Here is a 14,738-nt window from a genome sequence, read left to right on the forward strand (position 1 = left end):
AAGCCCCCCTTAGTATAGCATAGTATAGGTAGCTCCCCTTAGTATAGTATAGGTAGCTCCTCTTAGTATAGTATAGGCAGCCCCCCTTAGAATAGTATAGGCAGCCCCCCTTAGAATAGTATAGGCAGCCACCCCTTAGTATAGTATAGGCAGCCCCCCTTAGTATAGTATAGTATAGGTAGTCCCCCTTAGTATAGTATAGGACCCCCCCTTAGTATAGTATAGGCAGCCACCCCTTAGTATAGTATAGGCAGCCCCCCTTAGTATAGCATAGTATAGGTAGTCCCCCTTAGTATAGTATAGGACCCCCCCTTAGTATAGTATAGTATACTAAGCCCCCCTCACTTACCTTCAGTTGCTCTGAGCAGCGTCTCTTCTCACATCAGGCAGACAGGAAGTGAAGTCAGACTTCCTGTCTGCCGAACAGCTCCGTGGGAGCCTAGCAATTGGCTGCCTGTTGCTCCCCACTGAACACCAATGTTTTAGATTGCTTTCCTGTACGTGCCTCCCCCCGCCGCATGCAAACACGCCCCCCAGGGAAAATCTGAGGTGGCCTCCAGGTGGCCTCGTTAGGCCATCGGCCTACCGGGAAACTTCCCTGTAAGGTCTATGGCCAATCCGCCCCTGATTGTAGTTAAAGAATACCTAGCTATAAAGTGGTCTCTAGATTCCTTCAAACACTGCCTATTGGGACATTAAAATAAATTAATAAATCCCTGACAACTCGCCTCTTATGTGAATGTCTTAAAATAAGTAGAGGAGTGCCAGAGAAACCAGATGGTTTTTGGCATTACACAATCTGAAAATACAGTTGAGCATAGACAAGGGACACTACAAGAGATATGTGCCTGACCCGTGTACACTGACACTAGAAGTGCTCTCCCAAATAAGCTTGAGCAGGGAAGATGATTTGTAAAATAACAGCTGGAAGGGTAATGGGAGGATACTATTGGTCTGATGCTGAGTTGAATGCATGTTGGGCTTTATGTAGGCTCAAAACCTAGCATATTTATGTACATATGCTAATTGGGAGGCTTCTTAAGAATAATCCAGTTCTGCGCCTGTAGCATTTGCACCAGGTTTACGTCAGACATACCTACACCAACATACGCATGCACACAATCAGATTGTAAGTACAAGAAAAGTTTAACATTTGTTTTAAAAGAGAAAAAAGCATTTATTATTAGCCTTGATATAATACAACAGATATAAATTCCATATCACGTAAAACAGTAGAATCTATTTTAAATACATCCACAAAATCCTATAATATATACATGTTCAATGCAGAAAGCATCTATCAGCTTCAGAGGTGATTATCATCATCAGCCCTTTGCAACATCATCAGCCCTCTGCAGCAGCCTCTAGCAAGTGCAAAAGATCCTGCTCCTGAAAGCCGTATATGCGTCAAGGTTCTGGTCTGCCTCAGCCACCATTACTGTATTCTACCTACATTAGACTGCCCTTCCCTCCACCCGCAACTGAAAGGAGGTGCACGTTTCAAATTAATACGTGCATATGTGTGCACACTCTTTGTGGGCATGCACGGTGGAAAGTTTTGGAATTTACACTATGTAAACAGGCTTAAACTCATCTCAGCATCAGGCCCTTTGTGTGACTATGAATGTCTAGGTGTGATAAGGTAGAACCTGCCGTGTCTGTTCTGGCAAAAAATTATGTTTTTCCTAATATTAAATACAACCTGAGCTGGGTCTGATTTTATCTTGGATAATGATAAGGGTGGGCTAATTTCACAACCTCTTTGCCAGAATATCTATCCCAGCTGATTGCTTAACAGATGCTGTTCATCTGAGATTCTTGCTGAAAGTGATCTCACCGGTACAAGCAGTCTTCCTCTCCATTGATGTATGTGAGACAGTCTAACTGCAGAAAGCTGACAGCCTGCTGCTGTTTTTGTTAAAACAATTTGTTAGTATAATCTGGACTTTGGTGATATAAACTGTTGTTTTTGCAGTTAATCCCATTAGGGGACATAATTATAACCAGGGTTCTGATTAAAGTTTAGTTAGAGCCTCATACAAGCAAGTGCATATTTCTTTAGTTTTTGGTTTGCTGTGTAAAATGGTTTTTATAATAATAACTTTATAATGTATAAAACAATGTATTTAGGATATTAGCAAATGCACAAATAACTGTAAGCAAATTGTAAATAAATGCATCTATAAATGTAAATTTCATTGCCTAATAAGCGTTGTGGAATAGAGAGATAAGCCATGTGCCATCAGTCTCTTCTTTCTCTACTTATGTTACTAATAGAAATTCTGTCATAGGACTTTGTAAGTCCTTTGGGGTGATCAAATGTAAAATGTGTACCAGCACAGAAAAATACACTTGTCAATTGACAGAGCGGCTTTAATTTAAAAATGTGGATCTAAAGGAAATATTGTGAAAAAGCAAAGTTAATATTATTGATTCTTTTGGAATTGTTTTCCCTGGCGTCAAATAGCAACATTTACAGTACAGCAGCTGATGTGTCTTTTACCATTTAAACCAGGAAGGCTTTTATTGCAGCACAGGGCTATGATGGGTTAACAATTGTATAAATGTTACTGTTGTAAAATTACAGCTTGTTGTTCAGATGAATACTCTCCACTTCTCATATAGCTCTAAATTATGGACAAATGCTTGCAATTGTGAACTACCTACATTGTGGTTGCCTGTTCCCAGGCTTCATCAACCCTAGCTGTCCAATGGGATTACTGTAAGCCTTCACGGCAGTCTGCCAGCCACTGATCAGAAATTCATATCCCTGGATGTTAGATTGCTCTCTTTATTCCATCCATGTGACGGTGGTGATTGCTGGTGTTTGGTTAGAAATTAACATTTTGTTGCCATATTGCTGCTCTTATAAAGGAGCAGACATTAAAGACACTTTGTAGGTTTTCACCCAAAAAAATAAAAATCATATAAAGATGATATTAATCTCATAACACATTTATGTATAAATGGTTCTAAAAAAAACATTTAGACATTTATGGTCATCTTTGAGTGGTATTTAGGCAGGTGGTGTCTTTCAGTAAGCACAGATATCTCTTCGTAGATAAATGGTTTTTGTATGATAAAAATCCAGGGGTGAAACTATAGGTGGGCTCGAGGAACTACTAAATTAAAAAAACAATGCTCTCTAGCAGATACTTTCAAGGACATGCTGAATTAATCACAAGAGGCTGGTTAGCAGGAGGTCAGAGCAAGACTTCTAAGCATCATTTTGGGTCATGTCTAGAGGCGATTGCAATGTATGTGCTGTAGTGCCATATCCCCCTTCTAGTTTACTTCCCAGTCAAAAAAGGATGAAGGCAAATTGCATAGGGCTGTTGAAAGAAAAGAAAATCAATGGTAAATATAATAATATCTTTTTACCATATTTCTAACATGGCTACGCTGAAGTAAAAAATATGCTATTTGTGCTTATATTCCGTTGAACATGTATTTGGTTATGTTATTGAAATGCTTTTTACAATTTAGCCTTGATAGTGCTTAAACAACTTGCAAGTACCACAGACAGATAGATATCTTACATTGTGTGAACATTTTTTCTTTCTTGTTTCAATCCTGTCCATGTTCAAATCTCGGATTGTTTTTCCTTATGCCTGTCCATACACGTGCTAATTGTGCCTTGCCATTAGTACTTGCGAGTCAGAAGCATTGTGACATGTGAGTTGCATAGAAATTGTTAGTAGATGTTTATGCACCGAAGCTTTATCCATCATCTTTAATCGTGCAAAAATGCAGAATTAATTATTTCGTTTTCTTGAAAAGAGTAAGCAAGATTTACATTAGGATGATGGCATATATATGTAAATAAATTAAAAAGGATGGCAAGGAAACATCACTGATTTTGTGATGCTCATTTAAGGCAATGATGCATTTCACAAAAATATTTAAAAATGTTAAATGTGGGTCCAAATATTATTTTAAAATGCAATTAGATGTAGCATTTTAGGCTTGAATATTTAATTTGACTCTAAATAAAAAATGCATGCACACAGGTAGTATTTAGCTGTAACAGAAATACTGCTAATAATCTGATTATTACTGTTTTTATATTCATTATAAGAGTAATCACTTATTCATGGTACACAATAAACTGATAAAAATAACATGATATCTTGTTGTATGGTAGCTGTTTGTCTGCTGCAATGCTAGTTACTGATTATGACATTTGATATCTGATATTTTTACAAACGCAACTATGGTACATGTGAATTAGTTTGGTGATCATCAAATAGTAAATATCTCAATTTAATTTTATCAATAATAAATATTGTTTATTTGTCACTGTTTAAAAATGACTATATATATATATATATATATATATGTATGTATATATATATGTATAGACATAATTCATTCTAATATAAATATACATACACTATAATGTACAGCATGTTTGCATGTACATTTTTTGATCGACTATTTTCTCAAAAATGTAAAAATGTCAATTTAGATAAATTTCAGTCGCATTTCTTTGAGGTTGATATGCACGATGTGAATACTTTCAAATAATATTGCATCTTGTAGATAATAATATAATGAACACATTGATGTGTGTATATATATTGAATCAATTTCCTGACGTATGTGTAGGGAATTATGGCAGCACTTCATAAATGGTTAGAGAGATTTAAAACAATGCTTCAATCCCTTCACGTTTATAGGTCATTTAGCACATTATTAGTTATGCCTGTTACACTTATTGCATATCTTGTGTTTATTCTAACCATAGACTATAAAATAAAACAGATAAACCCAGAGATCATGCTACATATATAAAAAGATAAAAAATAATACTATACTTTGTAAATACACATGTATATTTAAATTTAAAAAAAAAAATTGGAACACCAAACATACTTATTAAAATATAATTTTTCCATTAAGCCAAATTATTATCAAAATAACAGTGTATTTTTTTGGGATTGTTAACCCCATAAATAGTATAAATGTAATGTTTTTGTTTAATTTTGTTTTCAAAATTGGTTCTTTATATAAATCAAAATATACTGCAGTACATGATAAAAGAAAATATGTTATAATTACATGGGGAATTAGCAGTGTAAAAATGTATTAGTTTGTAAATGACCTCATATAAAATTAACAGAACACAATAAAATAAAATTAAAAAATACATTATTTATAGTGTTTTAGCAATGTTACATTACTAATTAAAGTCAACATTACAATGTAAAGCATGAACATAAGAGTATTGTGTATGCATAATTATTTAAATATAGAATATTTTTTGTGTATCAGTTCTCCTGCTAGTGTTAAGTAATTGACTTCTATGGTACCCAAAAGAAGGCACAAGATATATGTTTTGATTTGGTAATTCATTGCCTCATATCCCAGGACACAGTTTGCATTATTTATATTCTGACCTCACAAACATTAAAATGACAAATCATCCATCAAAGACTTTAGTGTTCTAGATGAGCAAAGTGCTAAAAATATATGATAAAAATACTTAATTTTGAATCAATATTAGAATTATTCATACCATATTTATGCTTACATATTCTGTCTATAAAGGCAATCATATATACAAACAAAAATTGTATTGTCTTTTCACTAACAAATGACACTGACCAACCACTCTCAAACAATGAACATTATAGCAAAGAAATACAGTGATGCTCACCAAAGAACAATAGGTGGCAGCATAACCTAATCACAATGCTTAAATTGTGTAAATAGTGCTTGCCATACAATTTACATTTAAGTGCAGATTTGCAAAAAGAGATTACAAAAACACACACAAAAATATATACATATATATATATATATATATATATATATATATATATATATATATATATATATACATATATGTATATATAATTTAACTTTTATTATTAAAGTTCAATCTAAACATGCATAATTTCAGCATTCAGGAGCTGAATTGTACTACAATTTACCTGAATTCTTGTCCATATTGCAATATTTATAAATATTTTGTAACACTTTTAAAGTATTGATTCTTATAATTATTATAATCTATTAGTTATAGTTGTTATAGTCTTTTGCGGCTCCTATTAAGGCATATGCTGCTGAAAAGTAGATACCACATTAATTAAAGCATTCAATTGTTTTAGTATGAATTACTTGCTCTCATTTCAATCCTAAATTATGACAATGATGGTGACAATAATAATACTAAAAATAAAGACATTTTTATATGTACAGCATACTTTAATTCATTAGGACTGTAAAGTAATACAACCTCCCTCCGAGAACATCCATTCTTTTTTATTTGTTCATCAATTTTAAGTCCATAGTTGCATTTATTTTAATTCATATGCATATGTTAGAAAGGAAACTATTTTTGTCTCATATGTTTTTATGTAATAAAAATGTAATAATAATATTAATAATAATGATAATAATAATTCTTGTTATTATTAGTATTAGTATTATCAACTCTTATGCTCACCATTTTTATTTGTCACCCAATAAAGTCATGAAGTCGCAATATATTTTTATGCCTTGAAATACATTACTGCCATTTAACTTCTCTATTTATTTAGCAAAATCATTTGTACAAAAAAGACCAAAAACACAATTTGTCTTTATTCAGCAAATGCAAAATACATGTTATCTAATATTTTACTCAGTTCGTATGAAAATATTTATCAATAAATGCACGTAGCATCAGTTATTGGGTGTCTCAACATAAAGAACAATTTTAAAATGCTATGTCCCATTGTATTCAACTACAACAGTGATCATCCCCAACAACGTTGAAGTCCCATCTGGTAGACCAAGGCCAAATGCTTTATTGTTACAGCATTATTACAAAACAGCTTCCATCATTACTATAAGCAAATTAATGCATTATCTATGCACATAATAAATTACATAGACATTAATACGTCCATCAGCTCCAAGCTTCACAATAACTTAAATTATAGGTGACTAATTAGAGGCCACAACCTCTATTAACATTTTCTTTTCTTAATACTAGCACATTTAAGTTTTGTTTTTACTTAAAGGAAAATGTTAAGAAAGGGCAGGGGGGTAACATTATGAAATTTGTTTGGGATTTTTCAGATTGAACCCGGAGAATAAAAGTATACAAATAATAAAAAAACATATTAGTATGAATAAATTAAACAGTCACATTAAAACGGTAATACTAATACAATTGTTAGCTATGATATAATATACTTAATATTATACCTTATTACACAATAATATCCAGATAATTCTGACTGATTTTGTTATAGTTTTTAATCTTGCTATTTCTCAGAAAAAAAATCAATTCAATCTACAGACTTGTGACATGCAGCATGAAAGGCTCATTTTGGGCCCAAAAGCAGAAAATATAGCACAGCCTCTGGATTTACAAATATATGTATAGTTTATTCCTAAAGCAATCTCTGTTGAAAAAGAAAATGATAGCAATAAAGTGATTTCCTTAAATGACAATTCTGTTATTGAGACTCCATTTTGGTTTGAATCAAGGAATGCAGCAAAATGGCATCTAGTATTTTTTATGTGAAATGTAAATTCATTTTTACCATTTGATCAGTGTTCTTGTAGCTCGAAATTTAAATGCAGAATTTAATTTCCTAGAAACCTTGGTAACTGATTTAACACTAAAGCAAAACCTTTTTCACAGAATTGAATTTCTGTTTACTTTTTTGAAAACTAAAAAGCATAGAATATATATATTTTTTTTACATAGAAATGCCATAATTTTGTTTACATACCATGCCTATTAACAGAATTTACCTTGAGGTGTATGAAAACATAGAAAATATGTTTGTCATGAATTGGTCGAAATTTGACTAGAAATTTTTAAATTATCATGAAATTTGTAATATTTGCAAATGGGGTAAACCACAGCTGTATAAATAAACAATAATACAAAAAGTAAGTAGAATTCTCCGACACCCATAAAATCTTGAACCACCCCTAATGCTTAACATTTGGGACTGATTTCCACTTGAGTATGGGACCCCTTCCTAAAGTGTAAATCAGCACTAAGTTGATTAGAGCAGGACTTTATAGAAGAGGGAGAATGCAACAAATCAGTGACCCCCTCCCAGAGACAACTAGTCTTTCCCTGTAATGCCATGTGTTTCTTTCCAATCACCCTGAGCTGTAAGCTCTGTGAAATTAACAAGATGGGTACCCCTGAAGCTGCAACTTTACCACCCAGGTGGTCCCATAATAACCAACAGGGATCCCTAAGACCTGTTTCCTTTTTTGACAAAAAGTAAAACAAATGTTTCAAACAATCACAATTTATAAAAATACAAAAAAAAAATATTTTCTTCTTTCATGATGCAATGTAGTCCTAATGGAAAAAAACTCCTTTCCACATGAAAAAAATCCCATTAAAAAATAGCTCCCAGCCAATCGCAAGCATTTTCCCACACTGGCTTGTAAGGAGATTGTTTTTGGGTTTTTTCAACTGCAATGGTTTTATAACAATTTTCACAAATTAAAGGGGTACAAAAATCAAAAAGAAAAGGAAGGGTGAAGAACATAACAGTGATTATAAAACCACTGTTATAAAACCACTGCATAATTTTGCATTTTGTTTTTTTACCTCATATGAACTATGTTGGATAAAATAACAGTATATTTAAATATTTAGTGGTTAAAGAACATTTGTGAGCCCGGAGTCTTTCATTCAATTAAACGTTACTTCAAAATGATGTTTTCTTATGGTTTCCTTGTTGGAAGCAACATGGGTCTGGTTTATATACACTTCTGCAATTGTTGCCCTTTACTATATATGTTTTTCCATGGTGACAGTCACTATTGCTCATGAAATGTTAGCAAGTTGGGCTGTTATGATCATAAAATACCAAACACCAAAAAGCCAGATGCACCAGAGGCACACACAAGTGACTGGTAGGATGCATTGGACCTGTCATGCAGTCACAGGACTAAACTAAGCCTCTTGACTGGCACCCAGTAGCTAGGGATCGTTCCTGCAACCTCTGATCATTATAGGCACAAGTAACTGTATTCTGAGTTTTATTTTACCCATTTTTCAGGGCATTAACTTGGCCTGAACCTTAGACCATGATTGATCTTTGTCTGCCCTGACCTCTGCTGGGAACCTGAGTACTGATACCTGCTGTCTGCCCTGACCTTAGAGTTGCCTTACCTGGCTTTAGATCCCTGCTGCCATGACCTTTGTGCTTCTTTATCTGACTACTGATATAAACTACCTGCGCAGACTCGTTTTACCTGCATTCTCATACCTGTCAGCTGCACTAACCTAAGCACCTGTTTTATCTTGATTTTCAGACATCTGTTTATCACACCTAAAGACATTCAGTACCGCTTTAGCTTATTTTGCTGTCTTCATAGGGTTATAAGTTTCCAGGCTTTACATCGCTTTACAAAAGCCATTTTTATACATTACACTCACCATGCTGAAACGTTATTTTCTTAATTACTGCATGAACCACAACTGTGTGAAAGTCTTCACCTTTAATATGCTGGGTGTCCCACATTTGCCCAAGTGTTTAGATTTTTTTGTCCACTACCAGTACTGTAAGTCTAAGTAGGTTCCTCTAGAAAAACAGCTATACTATAACTTCCATGCTTGTCCTTGTGTCTCATACTGCTTGTGAAACTCCCAATGGTCTGATGTTGAGTGGTCACTTACTTGGCAACCATGATGTTGTGTGGTACCTCACTCACTGTGGCCCTCTTCTTCTGCAATGGCATGGGTGTGACATTTATAACCAGAGGGCTCCTGAATACTCAGATGTTTAAGCACAATTAACATGGAGTGGACACTAGTTGGTGCCAGACCATCTCTAACACTTTTTTACTTTCAACATCTTCTCATCCTGCACATATCATAATGCTATAAAGAATATAACACAAACACCAAACTTGTCTAGCATAGCTCATAATGGTTACAAGTGTAGTTTGCTCAAAATGCCTTCACTCCACCTGCACATTTCTTGCAGATTCCATTATGTATAACCACACCGCTGCATACCCGATGCTGCTGAGTGAAGTAGTTACACATATCCAATAACTACTTGGCTCTCTCTTTAATAGCTGTCAATACACAATGGACATTCTTCAGGGGTTCATGCTCCCATTCCAGCACTGATTAACTAACATCCCACTTTTAAGGGTTTGCGTCCCATCTCTCACAAGGACCCTCTTACTCCAACCCCACTGCTGCTTCTCATACTGCCACTTCAAATGTCATACCAATATCCAGAGTACCTTTCGCTACTAGGAAACATAATACCTTAACTGGTGAAATTTCGCAAATGGTTACTCAGGCAGAACTCTTCAATAGATCCCAGAAGCCAGAGACTCTGCCTCACTTGATATCACAGTTATTCATCCACAGGACTCCATTTATATCTTACTGTCGGGACTGTTTTGCTCAAGACAAGCCTGCTGTTTAGTTGCAGTAATCCCGCTTATGATATGGGGGTACTTTTCAAGGGGGCTCTCTTACAGAGGAAAACTTCCTGCTCTATTTCAACTCCTGCTAACCAGCTTCCTCTACAGGGTCCCCTCCCCTCACAGTATGGAGTCATTTACAAGGGGACTATACACAGGATCTTCTCTCATATCACATGTGGCTTCAAGCCAATCACACTCAGCCCTTCCAAAGGTCTCTCTCTGTCCATAAATGTCTTTCTCAGGCATGCTAATACATGCAATCTAGAGGCTCCTCTCTCTTCTTTTTGAGACCTTTACTTGGTAGGACCCTCCCCTTCTCGTGCACACTTGTCACTGTGCCAAAACTTGATGCACCCATACACACCAGTGACTCTTCTTGGGGTATCTCTGAGGGTGCTCCCCCCTGCTGTATCTTCCCTCTCAGTAAGGAGCTCTCATTAGGTTGGTGGCAGTATATTCCCCCGTGTTGCTTTATTTGTTGTGTTCTTGTGGAATCCACTGTGCACCCCCCCCAATAAATTGGGGCTCCTTGAACTCTGGGGTCTATATATGGCACCTTGCATTAACCTCTAAGCACCCTCCTCGCTGGAGACCCTGGATCACCCTCTTCGTTCCCGGGTCCCTGCTTACTAAGATGGCAGCTGATCTCATAAGATGGTAAGCCAGAGTATTTATAAACTAAATTTGAGTGCCTGTTAATCAGATACCTTCAATTTGACATATTAAATTGTATTTATGGCAATCCCCTTAACTTGTTGGTTGCAGAACCTATTACTGTATTTTGTGACTTTAATGACCCAAAGTTGAATCTTTAAAATGTGTGCTTCTTATGTTCCGAATATATGCATATGTAGCCACTGAATAGTTCCTGTCTTAGAAAGATGTGCCCTTTTCTCTTTATATTATACATCCCATGATTCTCAGGTGGGTCCACTCCAGCAGAAGAACCAATCTGAAAACAGGGAGATAGACTAAACACAAAGAACAGACAGCTGCAGTTATTTGGCTCTCTTACACAGCACTTTGAAACTGCTGCCAGACTGAGTACTGTCTGAGGAGACAAAGGGAATATGACAACTTTTCTGCATCTACCAAGCACCGGTTCCTAGCAGCACATTAGTTACTATTCAGCAGAAGCTTGTAATCTCAACCTATGACTGGGTTTAGGTAATCAGTAGAAGCAAAAAAGTGATCTTAGTTACTCATGTCTCCTGAGCCTAAAGTCCTAGTAGCACTTAAGGCATAACTATGCTAAGCAATATGTGTACGATATGCATTTTGTATTGCGTATGGTAAAGTCAATATATTCATTTTTGCTTATCTTTTTGCTTATCCTTGACTTACATCTCCCTACACTTGGAGGTGAAATGGATAAAGGCGGTGGCAGACAAGCATAAGTAGAGTATATAAAATATATATAGCCCAGGGTGTTTTAACGTATTTGCAACACAATTAGCTGTGAACCCACCTCTGGATACATTAGGAGGTGCTGAAGTGTTGGTGTAATGATATGCAATGATGATGATGACAATCAATAACACTAGCTAGCCTATTCTGATTGACCCCTCCAGTTGATAATACTTATTTAAACAGCTTTGTAGTCATCTGTGACAGGATGGACACAGAGTCCCAAGGTCCGTCCTGGACACATTGGCATATGCAGACATCCTGTGCATTCTCCTGGCTGCAGTTATTCCTCTCCTTAATAACTTGGCTCTCCTGCACAAAAAGCCACCTGGGGTTATCTCACCACTTGCCACCAGAAATCTGTGACAGGATTGAGCTCCTATGCCACCCGGACATAGTGCTGGGGACCAGCTGGGCTTGCCTTGCCACGGCCCCTTTTCTTTATCCCAATTGCACCTCTCTAACTGCAGTAAGAGGGGCTCTGCTGCCACCACTTAACTCCTTCAATGACACCCAGAACCACTTCCTTCTGGGTAACTCTTGTTGCTAGTGCATCCCCTGGCTGGGCACCTGGGCTGGCACACCTAACCTCTCCTTAAGATCAGGGTTCTATGGATAGTTCACCCTGGCCTCTCACAGTGGCCAGAGCTGCAAGGTAGCGGGCAGAGCGTTGGTACTAGATGCTAGGTCCCAACCTGAGAACAGCCAGATAATGGATTAGAGTGGTCTAATCTGTAAATCACAGGAATTATAGCAGGTAAATAGGCGTCAAATCAGAGTCTTGAAGCAGGGATGTTTTATTCACTGAAGTAGTCCTTACAAGGACATTTACACGCAAGTTTAAGACACTAGCGATCTTCCAGATGTAGATGAAATAATACAAAACATGGTCAAAAGGGGTCTTTTTATACAGTTTTGCAGCCCTACCCTTGCAGGAGGTAATTCAGACCGATTCATGCTGCCTGCATGTGAACAAGTTAGGAGGGTTTAAGACCTGTGACCTACCCCCCCCCCCTTCCCCGGGTCCACGAGCTGCCAGGGAGAGGGAGCTCAGTCTCCTTTCCTCCCTGGAAAGACTATGGCGGGAGATTTGTCTTTTATCTTTTAAATCTCCCACCTAAAATACTTCCAGAGGCTCTGCCTCGGGGTCTGGCTCTTCCCCTTAGCTGTAAATACTACCAAGAGAAAGCAGCCACATGCCGCAGCAGCAGTCCCCAGCTGCCGCTACCTGGAGCTTAGTATGCGGCTTAGCCTGCTGGGTCCCCCAGGAGGTGCTACTTCACCTGGATTCACTTGAATCTAGAAGGCTGCTCTGTACACCCCTTTGGCAGTAACTGTAAGCTGGCTGCCAGGGGACCTACTGTGCAGTGAACCACTTGGCCACCGCTGGACCTAGGCTGCTCTTGCATCCCCACTGGACCACCAGAGACCAGGATTACAACCAGCTCCCCGGCACTCCATTCCCCATGAACGGGAACTGAAGTGGGGGGTATAACCCCCTTTAGTGGAGCCCGGATACCTGCTGGACCATCAAAGAAGATTGGACACATTGTTATTAACTATACACTTTAAACACACTTTTATAATTGAAATACATTCTACACATTTGTATACACCCGGCGCAGTAGCGCCAACACACATTACATTTTTCCATTTATTTAATTATACCATCTGTTTGAATTACTTAATTGACATTTCCATTTGGATGACTGCAGAAAATAAGATTCCTTTTTGATTTTTTAATGGGGAAATTAACATATGTTTGTATATATTTTAATTTATTTAATATGTATTTTTTATTTCTATTTTTTTCATTATATTTTATATTGCAAATTTGCATATATGACAATACATTGCACTGTTATATTGTGTGCAAACAGGGTACTAAGATTTTAGCAGTTACTAATAACAATGTCACATCTCTATGCTATCATGGGCATATGTATACATACTCGTACACCTGATGAATGTCTGGCCCAAATGTTACTTTTTTACGTATCATTTGTCCAGCTGAACAAAATGCACAAAAATATGCTTTTCCTTGCATGTGTCTCTTATGTATTTTCAGGGGGGAAATGCACATACCACTTTTTCTTGCATGTGTCTATTACGTATGTTTGGGGCGTAAATGGGTACTCCTCTGGAATTGCACTAAACGAAAACTACTTTACCATCTCCTGTGCAGAGTTGTAAATATTGTATACTATTTTGCAATTAGTTTAAAAAAGTATGGTAATCTAGTGTGTATCCCTGTAAAATTACAAGAGAGGCCATAAGCCAAACGTATTTAAAATCATGTGTTTGTATCTATCATAACACTTACCCTCATGGAGTTAAGTCTCAAGAAGTAACAGACAATAAGATCTGATGGGAGTATCCAGAATTCCTCTATATAAACTTTCAATCCTTGGGAGTGACCTTCTTTTGCTGTTATCCGGATACCCACCACCTGCCTGGCAATCATATTTAACATTGTACTAACGAGGCACAGTACAAGGTAGGAGAGCATTGCAGTCAGCAGTCAGATAGCATATGGTGCTGGTTAAGTAGTGGTCACAAGTCACTGCCCCCTTCAAAATCACCAGACTTTTGGTCCGTACGTGAGCTGGACTCCTTGGCCTGCTGATAGGTCACACGCCACTGTCGAGTCCAGAGGGGGCATAGTCACTACTTTGACGGAATTTAGCACCGACCAATAGATAAGGTATATGCTGGGTTGGTGGTACAATGGTCTGACCCTTCTACCTTTATTGATTTTTTTAAGTTTCACCTGACTGCCCTGCTCTTGTCATCATCGCTCATGAGTTTCAATTAATATTCAATAAGCTATGTCCTTCTTCCAAACTTAAGTTGGTGTCCATGTATTTTATCTTAGTTTAGCATAATTTATGCAGTATTTAAGTTTTTAAAAGGTT

General features: G+C 36.8%; 1 long non-coding RNA gene across 1 annotated transcript in view; it reads left to right on the forward strand.

Moving 5' to 3' along the window:
- The first annotated feature begins 3,179 nt into the window (after positions 1-3,179).
- LOC142157856 (uncharacterized) overlaps positions 3,180-14,738 on the forward strand; it is a 172,050-nt gene continuing 160,491 nt past the window's right edge. The window contains exon 1 of the long non-coding RNA XR_012692660.1: positions 3,180-3,357. This is a non-coding gene — a long non-coding RNA (uncharacterized LOC142157856). The remainder of the gene's footprint in view (positions 3,358-14,738) is intronic.

The sequence above is a fragment of the Mixophyes fleayi genome, chromosome 5 (assembly GCF_038048845.1).
Source record: "Mixophyes fleayi isolate aMixFle1 chromosome 5, aMixFle1.hap1, whole genome shotgun sequence".
NCBI lineage: Eukaryota > Metazoa > Chordata > Amphibia > Anura > Limnodynastidae > Mixophyes > Mixophyes fleayi.